We start from the raw sequence: 12,901 nt of genomic DNA, 5'->3' as shown, positions 1-12,901 counted from the left end.
GTGTTCCTGTGTGCCACATGTGTGCCTGGTCCCTGACGAGGCCAGAAGAGGGCATCAGCTCCCTGAATTCTAGATGGTATGAACTGCTATGTGGGGGCCAGGAAGTGGGTCTTCTGTAACAATGGTGTTCTTAACTGTGGAGCCCTCTCCAGTCCCAAATATTACATTCTTGTTCTCGGCACTGCCCTGAATATTTAAGATGTGTTATTTTACAATACCATATGAGTTATATTTAGCATTCTCATTGTACAAATGGACAAACAAGGGCATTGATAATAAAAAAAGGATTTTTTTTTTTTTTGGATACAGGGTTTCTCTATGTAGCTTTGGAGCCTGTCTTGGCAGTAGTTCTGTAGAACAGGCTGGCCTTGACCTCACAAAGATCTGCTTGCCTCTGCCTCCCAAGTGCTAGAATTAAAGGTGTGTGCCACCACCGCCTGCCCCCAAAAGTAATTTGTACACATACAACAATCATAGAACTAATAAGATGCAGACCCAAGATCAGACCCAAGATTCTAAACCTAATAACTCAAGGTCATTTTTTTTTTTTTTTTTGGTTTTTTTCGAGACAGGGTTTCTCTGTGGCTTTGGAGCCTGTCCTGGAACTAGCTCTTGTAGACCAGGCTGGTCTCGAACTCACAGAGATCCGCCTGCCTCTGCCTCCCGAGTGCTGGGATTAAAGGCGTGTGCCACCACCGCCCGGCCAGGTCATGTTATTTATTCATTTGGACTCAATACTAGACTGCAAACATTTGTATGTTTGTTTTACTTAAAAATAAGAATCAGGTGTATGGTCCAGGTGTAATAGCTCAGTATTGTATTCTCAACAGTTGGGAGGCTGAGGCAGGAGGATTGCCACAAGTTCAAGGCCAAGTTGGACTACAGAGTGAGTTTCAGTTTCAAAAAAAAAAATGAGGGTACAGCAAGATGGCTCACAAAGTCAAGGTACTTGCCATGAAGTCTGGGAGTCTGAGTTCCATTCCTGGAATCCATATGGTGAAAAGAGAGGACTGAGTCTTATAAATTGTCCCGTGACCTCATACGTGGAACACAGAGCATGGGCCCGTACACTCATACACACACTCACTCACGCACACACTCACTTACACACACACACTCACACGGAAAACATAAGTTAGTACGTGACAAGCGGAGGGCTGCGGAGCTGGAGCACTCGGTGCTGAGTATGGTGCCTGCATTCCGATCCCCAGCATTCGCCTGAGTTGGGCTTGTATGCATCTGTAATCCTATAGCTGAGGAGAAACAGGAGACAGCAGGATCCCTAGGGCTTGGTTCTCTCTCAGATTCACTCTGCAGTCTTGGGTTCAGTGAGACTCTGACTCAAAAAATGAGGTGAACAACTTTGGAAGAGTCCCCATGACCTCTGATGTCCGCAGATGCATAGGTGCACAAACATATTGGTACCTGCATATTTGTAGGCTCTATCTATGGTTTCCGAGTTTGTTCTTTTTTATTTTCTTCCTACATATCTTTTTTTTTTAATTTATTAGATTAAAAAAAATACCAATCCAAATTCCCACTTCCTCCCCTCCTCCTATTCCCTCCTCACACCCTCCCACCCCACGCCCATCTAATCCTGAGAGAGGGTAAGGCACTCTGCTTTGTGGAAGGTCCAGAGTCCTCCCTACTACATCTAGGCTGAGCAAGGTATACATCCAAAGAGAACAGGATCCCAAAAAGCCAGTACGTGCCGTAGAGATAAATCCCAGTGCCACTGCCAGTGACCCCTCAGTCTGCCCCAACCATGCAACTGTCAACCACATTCAGAGGGACTGGTTTGGACCTATGCTTGTTCCTTCCCAGTCCAGCTGGAGTTGGTGAGCTCCTATTAGCTCAGGTAAACTGTTTCAGTGGGTGAACCCATCATGGTCTTGACCTCTTTGCTCATATTCTCACTCCTTCCACTCTTCAACTGGACCTTGGGAGCTCAGTCCAGTGCTCCAATGTGGGTCTCTGCCTCTGTTTCCATCTGTGGTGGGATGAAGATTCTATGGTGATATTTAAGGTAATCATCAGTCTGACTACAGGGCAAGGCCAGTTCGGGCACCCTCTCCTCTACTGCTTAGGGGTCATGCTTGTGGATTCCTGGGAATTTTTCTAGAGCCAGGTTTCTTGCTAACCCCATAATGGCTCCCTCAATCAAGATATCTCTTTCCGGGGCTGGAGAGATGGGTCAGTGGTTAAGAGCATTGCCTGCTCTTCCAAAGGTCCTAAGTTCAATTCCCAGCAACCACATGGTGGCTCACAACCATCTGTAATGAGGTCTGGTGCCCTCTTCTGGCCTGCAGGCATACACACAGAATACTGTATACATAATAAATAAATATTAAAAAAAAAAGAAAAAAGATATCTCTTTCCTTGCTCTCATATCTGTCCTTCCTCCATCTCGACTATCCTATTCCCTCAAGTTCTCCTCAACCCTTCCCTTATCCCCTCATCTTCCCCCTTTCCCCTTCCTTCTACCCCATTACCCCCATGTTCCCAATTTTGTCAGGCAATCTTGTCTGTTTCCAATTTTCAGGTGGATCTATATATGTTTTTCTTTGTTTTGTTTTTCAAGACATAGTTTCTCTGTGTAGAACTATTTCTCCTGGAACTTGCTATGTAGATCAGGCTGGCCATGAACTCACAGAGATCTGCCTGCCTCTGCCTCCCAAGTGTTGGAATTGAAGGCGTGCAGCCAGGCCTTCATCATATATATATATATATATATATATATATATATATATATATATATATTTGAGATGGGCTTTCACTGTAGCTTTTGTAGACCTTGTTAAGCTGGGAGCATAGTCCCAGCCCCTGGTCTGGGAGTTGCTTTGCTCTGGACTCCAAATCCCAGCATACCACTCCCACAGGGTATTTAAGGGGCCTCCTAGAGGAGGAACACGTGGTTTTTGGGCCCGCAGGGCTCCCTGCTGTGCTGTCTCCCTGCCAGCGCTGGGGTAGGGCTACCTGAGACCGTCATTCTTAATAAAACGATGGGGCCAGGCGGTGGTGGCGCACGCCTTTAATTTCAGCACTCGGGAGGCAGAGGCAGGTGGATCTCTAAGTTTGAGGCCAGCCTGGGCTGCAAGAGCTAGTTCCAGGACAGGCTCCAAAGCTACAGAGAAACCCTGTCTTGAAAAACCAAAACAACAAACAAACAAACAAAAACGATGGGCATTTCGATTTGGTTTGATTTGGCCTAATTGGATTTCTTGCGCCGGAGGAGGTGCTCTTATTCCTATCAGACCAGGTTGGCCTCGAACTCATAGACGTCCCTCTGCCTCCCAAGTGCTGGGATTAAAAGCGTGCACCACCACTGTCCTTCTCCATCATAATTTTTGATTAAATTTTTTATTTATCTATATATTTTGCATTACTAAGGTTTGAACATGCTGACTAGTATTCTACCACTTAGCTATATTTCCCAGTCCAACTTTTAAAAAAAAATGAGGAAAATATTTTAGGTACTAAAAGAAATTATTGCCGGGCGATGGTGGCGCATGCCTTTAATCCCAGCACTCGGGAGGCAGAGGCAGGTGGATCTCTGTGAGTTCGAGACCAGCCTGGTCTACAGAGCTAGTTCCAGGACAGGCTCCAAAGCCACAGAGAAACCCTGTCTCGAAAAACCAAAAAAAAATAAAAATAAAAAAATAAAAGAAATTATTAGCTGGGCGGTGGTGGCACACGCCTTTAATCCCGCACTCGGGAGGCAGAGGCAGGCGGATCTTTGTGAATTTGAGGCCAGTCTGGTCTAAAAAAAAGAAAGAAAGAAATTATTTTGAGGTCAGGCAGTAGTGGTGCATGCCTTTAATCCCAGCAACTCAGGAAGCAGAGGCAGGCGGATTGGAAATCTGAGTTCGAGGTCAGCCTGGTCTACAGAGTGAGTTCCAGGATAGCCAGAGCGACATAGAGAAATCCTGTTTCAAAAACCAAAACAAACAAACAAATCATTTTATGCTTGCATATATGTATATGTACCATAATGTGAGTGTCTGGTGCTCAGAGAAGTCAGAGGAGGGCTTCTTCTCAAGTGGAGTTAACAAAATGGTAGTAAACTAGCACACGGGTGCTGGGAACAGAGCTTAGATTCTCTAGAAGAGCAGCAAGTGTTTAGGTCACTGAGGACCCATTTAAAAAAGTTTTGAAACAGCGTTTTCATACTTAGTCTAGGCTAACCTGAAGCCTCAGCCCCAAGTCCCGTGATTGCCCCTGTGTACCACCGTGCCAGCCTTACAATTCCATTTCCATAGTGATTTTAAAAAATGTGTTCTAGCCAGGTGGTGGTAGTGGTGGTGATGGCGATGAACGACTTTATTTTTTATTTTTTTATTTTTTTTGGTTTTTCGAGACAGGGTTTCTCTGTGGCTTTGGAGCCTGTCCTGGAACTAGCTCTGTAGACCAGGCTGGTCTCGAACTCACAGAGATCCGCCTGCCTCTGCCTCCCGAGTGCTGGGAGATGAACGACTTTAATCCCAGCACTCCGGAGGCAGAAGCAGGCAGATCTCTGAGTCTGAGGTCAGCCTGGTCTACAGAATGAGTTTCAGGACAGCCAGGAGTACACAGAGAAACTCTGTTAAAAAAAAAAAACACAAAACCAAGAAACAACAAAAAGGTTCAACTGTCTCTGGAACTAGTTATTTCTGGCTCTTAACTAGTGCTTGGTGGTTAGCAGTCTACCGTTGGCAAATGGCTTAATCTCTTACACTTCAAAACACGTAGGCTTAAATTCCAACTCTGCCACATGAGTGAGTAGTTTTGGAAAGTCTTTCGATCTACACCTCATTTCCCTCATCTGTAAACTACGATGACCACTACTTACTTCTCAGAGTAAGAATTCATCTGAAGCTCTCAGCACAGTGCCACGCACACAATCTCTGGCTTCCCGAAATATTATTCTTTAAACATGCTTATTTTTGTGATAATTAGTTCTCATCTCTAAGGCGCTCGAATGAATACTTATGGTTAAGTGCTCAAAAACGCTGAATGTAGGCGGGCCTAACTGCTTCGAGGAAGTAGGAGGAGGTCGCCAGGCTAGCAAGAGAAGCTGGGCCCTGACTTGGCTACTGCAGTCGGGTGGGGTGGGAAACTGTCTGCTCACTGTGAACAGAAAAAGACCAGATCCCAGAGAACACGCTATGAACACCGTAATTTATCAGTGCATTTAGCTAATTGTTAGGTTTTGATTTTTTTTTCCCTGCTGTTATGGTACAGTCAATTAAGGATCGACCAGGAGTAAATTAACACAGGAGCCCAAGGCCTTGGCAGCATAAGGCAGGCCACACCCCAGAGAGACAAGGCCCGAGCCCCGAAAGCAAGTTCTGTCCTTAAATTCATGGATTCTGTCGCGATGAAACACCACCCACCCAAACGCAGAGCACCGCACCGATCCCAGTCTCCATCTTTAGACGTGAAAGAATGAGTGCTGGCCAAAGGAGAATCCCGGTTTTTTAAGAGACTAGGTGGTACGGCGGCTGCCTGGGGACCAAAACGTCTCCAAGGTAAAGTTGCAGCCTGAAGCGATTTTTTGACCCCCGACACTTAATGGGCTGTCGAAGACCCGGATGTGTCTGGGACTGGCCGAGGTACCCATTAACGCGCCCCCGCTAGACCATCCCCCTTCTTCTTTTCTGATTGGGTCTTCTTGACGCCAATCACAACTTCTCCAGCCACCCACTCCTCAAGGGTGGGGTGAAGTTTCGGTATCCCGCTTTCTATTGGTACGAGCAAGACGAAGAGGGCGGGTAGCCGGCTAGAGTCCTCCAATGGGCGTCGTGGCGTGTGGTTAAGGCGGAGTCGAGGCGCTTGGCAGCTGCCCAATCAGCGTCCTTGTTTGTGTGGTGCCGCCGCCGCCGGTGCAGCCGCCGCCGCCGCTGCTGCCCCTGTCTGTACCGCAGTGTCTGCTCCGCCCGCCCGCCCTCCCCGACCCGGCCCGCCCCCTCCCCCACCCCCGTTCCTGGACCCGCCAGTGGGGTCTGGATCCCACTGTGCCGTCGCCGCCTCTTTTTTCGACGCCTTCGCCGCCGCCTGTAGAGGCGACCTAGTCGGGAGTTCCGCCGCCGCTGCCAGGTGAGGAGCTCTGGCCTAGGCCAGCCTGGCCGCCAGCCCGCCCGGGGGCGGTGGGGAGCGACGGAGGGAGCGAGGCTGCGAGGAGGCGGCGGTGGGGGAAGGGAAAGGTGGAGGGCGGGGGGAGGGGAAGCGCCCGCGAGCCGACGCCCGCCCGCGCGCCCCCGCCTGGCGTCCCCTCCCCCAGCCCGGCCCGCGCGCCCCCGCCTCGCGCTCCCCTTCACCTCTTCCCCTCCCCCTCCGCGCGCGCGCCCTGGTCTTTCACTTAGGCCTCGCGCGACCCGGCTGCTGTCCCTTCGTGTCTCCTTTTTTACTCTTTCTCCCCTCCCTCGCTCCCCGTTTCCCTCGCCATCCCCCATTTCACTCAGTACCTCATGCCCGCCATGCTCCCCTCTTTTCCACCGGAGCGTCTTCCCCTCCGTGTTTTTAACTCTCCGCCCCCAATGGTGCCCTCAGGGTGCGGGGGCCGCTCCCTGCCCTGCACTGAGTCTTGTGTTTGACGGCGGATGGGACGAAAGGGGGATTCTTAAGGGTGAAGGGAGCACAGAATAATTATCTTTATTTGGGGAAAGGATCAGGAGTGCAGAACCTATCCCTTTATTTCGTCGTCCCCCATTCCCTTGCCCTCCGTAGGAAAAGGAAATTGTCCTGACTTGTGTGGGTTACTTACCTTGTAAAGCAACTAAACTACCCATTTGCTCAGCTGGGCTTCTCGGACACACTGGTTTTCTTCCAGCTTGTTCCTGCGGGTTGATGGAACTGGAACTTACCTTTCCCGACCAAACCAGAACTTAGAGTACTTTTTGCCTCCTTGAGCTCAGTTTCTGAAGAAGTTAGTTACTCCCGTGAACGTGGGGATTTAGGTGTTCATCGCTGTCCCGGGATAGCTTCCCCACTTTGTAAAGGTATAGTGCCTTCTGAGTGCATCCCCAGCACCGAATTCCCTTCAAACTTAGGATGTTAGTTCGTAAGGCCTGGCACTGAGGTGGAGATGGAGGCTTTACTGGTGGGTAGCATGTGGATGCCGAAGTTAACAGTGTTTCCCTGTTCTCTTCTGGAAAGTAAGGTCGCTTCCTGAGAACCAGTTTTCTCATCTGGTAAATGATTACTTGAAGGACTTTTGTGTGTGTGTGTGTGTGTGTGTTAGAGGTGGGAATAATATCAATTAAAACCTGTTTTAGCAAGGAGGCAGTGTTTTCATGCCAGTATCCAAAAGATTTGAATTCGAGCTTGATGCTGGAGTAAAAGCAGATTTTACAAACCATGTGGGTTGGAGAAGAGCTGGTGCTTTTGTAGTTTTAGGACATTTTATTTTCTAGAAATTTATAATTTGAGTAGCAATGGATGAATGTGGTACAAAGTGAAAATAAACCTTCCCCTCCTACCTCTGTCCTTCAGCCATCCAGTGTCCCCCTCTGCAGCACGATACTGATGTTCTTGGCATCCCTAGAGTGTCTGTAGGCTGTTGGAGATCATCCTGTTTGAGAATTGAGTGTTTTCTTTTATTGCTGTTTCTTTACTACATGGATTTAAATTCTTCCTTGAAATCTGTTTTTATTTTTGATTTTTGTTTTTTAGAGACAGGGTTTCTGTGTTTCTTTGGAGCCTGTCCTGGAACTAGCTCTCGTAGACCAAGCTGGCTTAGAACTCACAGAGATCCACCTGACTCTGCCTCCCAAGTGCTGGGATTAAAGGCACCTGCCACGACCGCCCCTCCTTGAAGTCTGATAGCCACTTTAATTTATATTTTTGGTGTGGGAGAAGTCTTGATAAGAATTGTCCTAGATCAGGGTGGTGGTGTTACACATCTTTAATCTCAGCACTGGGGAGGCAGAGGCAGGGGGATCTCTGAGTTCGAGACCAACCTGGTCTACAAAAGCTAGTTCAAGGACAGATTCCAAAGCTACAGAGAAACACTGTCTTGAAAAACAAAACAAAAAATTAAATTAAATTAAAAGTCCTAGAGGGAGACTGGTGAAGGCTCAGTGATTAAGAGTACTGGCTGCTCTTCCCAGAGGACCCAAGTTCAATTCCCAGCACCCACATGAATGTCTATAACTACATGTCCAGCGTCAGTCGGTCTGTCTGTCTCTCTGTCTGTCTGTCTCTCTCTCTCTCACACACACACAGAATTATGTTCTAGAATAGTAGTACCATTTGTTTTTGTATGTTTTTGATTGGTAAGGAGGCATCTTCGGGTGATATCAAAGATAGTGGTGGGGTTAAGCTCATTTTGAGGGAAGACTTACCTGTTGGCAGTCTGTTAGTCCACCACAGATACTGGTCTGGGTCAGGCTTAGACTTTGCTTAGGCTTTTTAAGAAGGTAGATATATAAATAGTTCATGTTGACTGTTGGTCCGGTAAGACTGATGATAGACTTTTCAGTCTGGTACCAGTGAAAGTCATTGTGGAAAGAGGTAGGTAGGTATTAATAGGAATCAGAAGGCTGGACCTGTAGGTTGAATGACCTAGTTTGAGAAGAGATGAGGTTTTTAGACTTTCATGCTACCTGTTCTTTACTTCAGAACATTTTTAATGAGGTGAGAGTGATTTGTGCTTGACGGCAGCATCCATCTTTATGGCAGTGTGGTTTGCTTCCTCTGACTGTGTCATGTCTGTTAACTTCCTGTTTAGATACCGTCTCAACAGGGTTGGAATAGACGCTACTTTAAATACTTGTTTTAGAAGCAGAGCTATCTTAAACTGTGTTTAGGATAGGGTCACAGGGAGACAGACGTATGAGGAAGTTTTTCTGACCCTCACAGCTCTAAATTACAAGTCTGTTCCCTGAGCTCGTGACTGTAATCCCAACACTCGGGAAACAGAGGACTGTGACAGTTTGAGGCAGCATGGATAGCTAGAACAAATCAGGATAACTAGAGCTACTAAGTTAAAACCGTTTCTTAAAACAACAACCAGTGAGCCGGGCAATGGTGGTACACACATTTAATCCCAGCACTTGGGAGGCAGAGGCAGGCAGAGGCAGACACGATCTCTGAGTTCAAGGCCAGCCTGGGCTACGGAGCGAGTGTAGGATAGGTTCAAAAGCTACACAAAGAAACCCTGTCTCAAAAAACCAACCAAACAAACAAAAAACAAAACCCAACTAAAAAATCCAAACAAAACAAAAAAACTGGTTCAGGCCTTTTATCCTGAGCAAGGGATCAGGAGTTCAAGGTTATCATCCTCTGTTTTATATCAAATTAGAGACTTTGAGGCATAAAGTCTGTGTGTTTACCTCTCTTTGTTGTGGGCAATGGAGTCTCTTATCACCTCTCTTGGTTCCACTAGTCAGTCCTATCTAGAAAGAGCACAGCAGCAGGGTTGAAAAGGTGTCGTTGATGCCTGTAAAATTTTAATCTATGGTGGTGTCTCAGGATCCATCCCCCCCCCCCCCCCCCCCCGCCATGGTTTCTCCTGTGTATTCCTGACTGTCCTAGAACTCTCTGTAGATCAGCCTGGCCTGGTGAGCCACCACTGCTTGCTCTCCTTGTTTTAAGCAGTGAACTATACATGCGGTTTGCCAAACAGACCTCTTACCTCAGTTTAACTGATTGTTTTCTTTCTTGCTCTCTGAGCTGTGTAGGGAAACAGCTTTGCTGTACTAGTCTTTAGACTCTGGAGCACATTCTGTGTTACAGCCACCCTATTAGGAGACTTGCTAACAAGCAGCCCTTCTGCACTAGCTCAGGAGTCTCATGCTGCTTGACTTACTGAGAAAAACCAAATAGGTTTGGTTGATGAAAACAGCTGCTTGAGCCGTAAATGGCTTTGTTTTTCAGACCTTTGCAGGACTTACAACCCAGTGTCCTTAGATGTCAACATACAATACCAAGCACTTTCTGAGGCATATTGAAAGGAAAGGAGAAAAAAAAAGATATACCCCAGATTCCAAATCTAGTTCTGGCATAAAACTGTCCACCTATTGTGTTGCTTAGGAAAAATCCTACCAAGATGATACCACACAGTTACAATTCACTTGCTTTTTATTAAGCATGGAAAGGAAATTGTTTTTTGAGAAAATGTCTGGTTTGGGGGAAGAAAGTGTCTGTTCTTGTTTATATTCAGTAGTCTGAAGTGTTTTCTATATGCTATTTGGGAACTTTTGGTGACTTCAATTGATGAAGCAGGGATCCTTCTGTAATGACAAAAATCCCTGTGAATAGGTCTGGATTTGAAGTAGACCCCCTTCTCTGGTGGATTAATGCAATGCGTCAGTGCAACCTGAGTTCATCAAATAGGAGAGCAATGACACATGGTCATTAAGGCTTAACAGGTTGGCTCTGTCGTGTGCAGTGTTTTCCTCAGAATCCCTTAATTTGCCACTGCTTTGGATTGCTTGCAACTGGCCAGAAACTATCAAGAGTTTGGGATTGTAGTAGCAATCTACTACAATCTTGTATGCTTGCTTTCTCTCTCTCTCTCTCTCTCTCTCTCTCTTTTTCTTTCCTTCTTTCTTTTTTTGAGACAGAATCTGGCCTGGAATTCTCAGAGATTGACTTGCATATGCCTTCTGAGTACTGGGGTTAAAAGCCTATGCCACCATGCCTGGCAGTTTTTTTTTTTTTTTGAGGTATGAAATGTTCAAATCCCAGATATGAAAGATAAAATTGTACATCTTTGCTATGTGAACTTTTTGGGACAGTTTCTTACTGTAGCCCATGCTGGTCTTCAATCCCAATGTGATCTTTCTGCTTTAGTTTTCTTCCCAGTGTTAAGATTAAAGGTGTGTGCCATCCCACCTGGTATGTTTGTCTTTTTTTGTTTTAAGAGGGGGAGTTTCAAGACAGGGTTTCTCTGTGTAACAACTCTGTCTGTCCTGGAACTTGCTTTATAGACCAAGCTGACTTTGAACTCACTGAGATTTACCTACATCTACTTCCTGAGTACTGGGATTAGAGTGCACCACCACTGCCTGGAGTGTTTGCGTATTTTTTTTTTTAAGATTTATTTATTGCCGGGCGGTGGTGGCGCACGCCTTTAATCGGAGCACTCAGGAGGCAGAGGCAGGTGGATCTCTGGGAGTTCGAGGCCAGTCTGGTCTACAAGAGCTAGTTCCGGGACAGGCACCAAAGCTATAGAGAAATCCTGTCTCGAAAAACCAAAAAAAAAAAAAAAAAGATTCATTTATTATGTATATAGTGTTCTGCTTACATGTATTTCCTGTAGGGTAGAAGAGGGAACCATATCTCATTATAGATGGTTGGGAGTCACCATGTGGTTGCTGGGAATTGAACTCAGGACCTCTGGAAGAACAGTCAATGCTCTTAACCTCTGAGCCATCTCTCCAGCCCAGTGTGTTTGCTTATTTTTTTATTTACTTACTTATTTAGGTTTTGAGTTAGGATTTTGCTGCACACTCCAGGCTGGCCTGAGACTCCTGCTTCTCCGGATACAGCCTCCCAAATTCTGGGATTACAGGTGAATGTGCCTACACTCACCTTCAATTTTAATTTATTAGTAGTAGTATTAGAATTTGAGACAAGGTCTCATTATGCCTAGAACTCATTGTGTAGACCAGGCTGTCCTCAAAGTCATAGAGGCGTGTTCAACTTTGCCTTCTTAGTGCTGGGACTAAAGGTGTCTGAAACAATAACTGGCAATTTTTAAAAATATTTTTCTGTAGATTGCTAAAGAAATTAAGCAAAATGTTAGTTGTTGAAATCGTCTCTTATTGTATATTATACCTGACTGATATACATTTTTTAGATAACTCATATTAATTGTTACCTGAACCTGACAGACTTACTACTTACTACTTTAAGATGCCTGATCAGCCAGTGGTGGTGGTGGTGGTGGCGGCATAGGCCTTTAATCCCAGCAGATTTAGGTTTATCTCTGGGAGTTCAAGGCCAGCCTGGTCTACAGATTGAGTTCCAGGACACCCTGGGCTACACAGAGAAACCATGTCTGGAAAAACCAAAAAAACTTTGTTGAGTCTGTCTTATTTGTGCTGTATAGGGGAGAGTAAAATTTATAATCTTCTAAAATACATACTGGGATGAGAGGAGAATTTAGGTGTCAAGAATAATAAATTTTTAGTATAATTGTGAGGGATTGCAATGTTAGCTGGAGGGCTTATTTGTAGTGAGTTTTTGAGAGTATATAGATGTAAAATTCTGGAAGAAGAGAATAAACAAAGGAACAAAGTGAACACTAAACATAGAGAATTTTTTCTTTTTCTTTTTTTTTTTTTTGAGACAAGGTTTCACAGAGATGCACCTGTGTCTGTCTCAGCCTCCCAAATTCTGAGATTATAAACTCTGGGATTATTACTCTCCCCCACACATCCCAAATAAAACAGACTCAACAAAGTTTTTTTTTTTTTTGTTGTTGGTTTTTTGGTTTTTCCAGACTGGGTTTCTGGGTGTGGACCAGGCTGGCCTTGAACTCCCACCGTGCTTCCTTTTTTTTCCCTCTTTTTTGAATGTGTTTGGGGCGGAACCCATGCCTGTCCTATACTAGGTTAGTGCCCTACAATTGAGCTAAATCTCTAGCCTCTCCTACTGTTAATCCTCTTTTGCGTAAACTGTGGTTTGTTTGTGACTCAACACAGAGTTCACGCTGGCTGGGAATTCCTCAGCTTCCTGCCTCAGTCTCCCAAATGCTGAGATGAGTGCCTGTCAGAAAATAGCTAGTTTTCTACTTTGAGATACAGCTAATTGCCACATTTCTTTCAAATAATTGCTTCAGTGCCATATTTTCTTTTTACTTTATGTGTGTGGGTATCTTGCCAGCATAAATGTCTGTGTACTACTTATATCCCTGATGCCCTTGAAGGCCAGAAGAGGGAGTCAGGATCCCCCTTCCCCCAGCTGTCTTGTGAGT

The 12,901-nt window shown here is 45.8% G+C and overlaps 1 protein-coding gene across 4 annotated transcripts in view; it reads left to right on the top strand.

Moving 5' to 3' along the window:
- The first annotated feature begins 5,826 nt into the window (after nucleotides 1-5,826).
- Gatad2b (GATA zinc finger domain containing 2B) overlaps nucleotides 5,827-12,901 on the top strand; it is a 61,565-nt gene continuing 54,490 nt past the window's right edge. The window contains exon 1 of one of the 4 annotated variants that reach the window (XM_075978300.1): nucleotides 5,827-6,075. The gene's annotated coding sequence lies outside the window, so the exon portion shown is untranslated. The remainder of the gene's footprint in view (nucleotides 6,076-12,901) is intronic. The other 3 variants (XM_075978302.1, XM_075978301.1, XM_075978303.1) reach the window with 3 other exon arrangements.

This window comes from Microtus pennsylvanicus, chromosome 7 (assembly GCF_037038515.1).
Source record: "Microtus pennsylvanicus isolate mMicPen1 chromosome 7, mMicPen1.hap1, whole genome shotgun sequence".
NCBI classification, from domain to species: domain Eukaryota; kingdom Metazoa; phylum Chordata; class Mammalia; order Rodentia; family Cricetidae; genus Microtus; species Microtus pennsylvanicus.
Note: the sequence above shows the minus strand (reverse complement) of the source record. Positions and strands in the feature narration are given on the sequence as shown.